Here is a 1219-nt window from a genome sequence, read left to right as displayed (position 1 = left end):
CACCAGTACAGATCTCACCCCTCCCTCCGCCCCATTATAAATATAATTTCCCCCCACCCCCCAAATGTTATCACCTTTTGAGGAAAAATGCCATCTCCCTCCTAGTACTATTCTTTCCCCTCCTTCCTTACCCCCAAGCCAAAATGGACCCCAACACACTTAATAAACCAAATGCAGCGGCATCTGGCACAGTCCTCCTAGGATTCCCCTTGGCTGTCATGTGACACGTGAGAGCTGAGGAGAAACCTGGGCATTCCTTCAGCTCTGCCATTGCTCATTGCTGCTGAGGTCTGACAGGTGGCTGGAAAAGAAGTTGGGCTGAAAAAAGTAATTAAATGCAGCCACCACTAAGGAGTGGTAAGTTGCAAAATATTACATTTTTGTTCTTGGGTTTAGGTACGCTAAGGAAAGATCAGTTGGTGTCCATGAGCCGCTCTAGTAGTGTCTGGTACTTCTCTGATTTCAGCATGAGTCGTGTCAGCATGAGCAAAACTGCAGAGAAAAAAAATGCCTAAGCCACAACAGCCTACCTATGCAGCCTTGCCCAAAGATGCCACGGACACAGATTGAGTTGTAAGGGTAAGGGCATAGCTTAATTGGAATTTGTAACATAAGGTATAAAACCATAAACAGTGCCAGTCACAGTTGTACTATGAGCACTTGAAAGCCTAACGAAAGGCTTCGTCCCGGACAGGCATTAGACTGACAAACTTTAACTTGAGGGTAGGGATGCACAGTTACCAAGTGGCTGACACATAGCACACAATGTGTGGGTGGCCACTGGCAGCCCTGCCACCCTAGGCCATGGCCTGGGTTTGGCTATACTGAAATACAGCATGTACCTTCATATGAAGTATGTGAGCAGTACTACAACTGTCTGTTAATGGTTTTTCTTATCTCTGCACTCACCAGCGTACACCTTTGAATGGCTTTTTTTTTTTTTTGCACTGAGGAAATTACAACAAATTGGTAGATGATTGGATTAGGTGAGATGTACTTAGTAGTAATTCACTTATATGGGTACAGTCTGTATGAGTGGACGTCTGTGATAAGCGGAGAGGATGAATGGATCGCCAGAGTAAAGAACTGAAAACACTATGGAGGGGATGCTGACTTCTTAGTGAAGTATCAACCTTAGCATCTAAACTGATCCCAACCCTCATTTTTCTGAGGCTATGAAAATTATGTGCTTGATGGTTATGTGCAGGGCAGAACCTGG

The sequence above is a fragment of the Nanorana parkeri genome, unplaced genomic scaffold (genome assembly GCF_000935625.1).
Source record: "Nanorana parkeri isolate BGI_ZX_2015 unplaced genomic scaffold, ASM93562v1 scaffold1679, whole genome shotgun sequence".
Classification (NCBI taxonomy): domain Eukaryota; kingdom Metazoa; phylum Chordata; class Amphibia; order Anura; family Dicroglossidae; genus Nanorana; species Nanorana parkeri.
Note: the sequence above shows the minus strand (reverse complement) of the source record.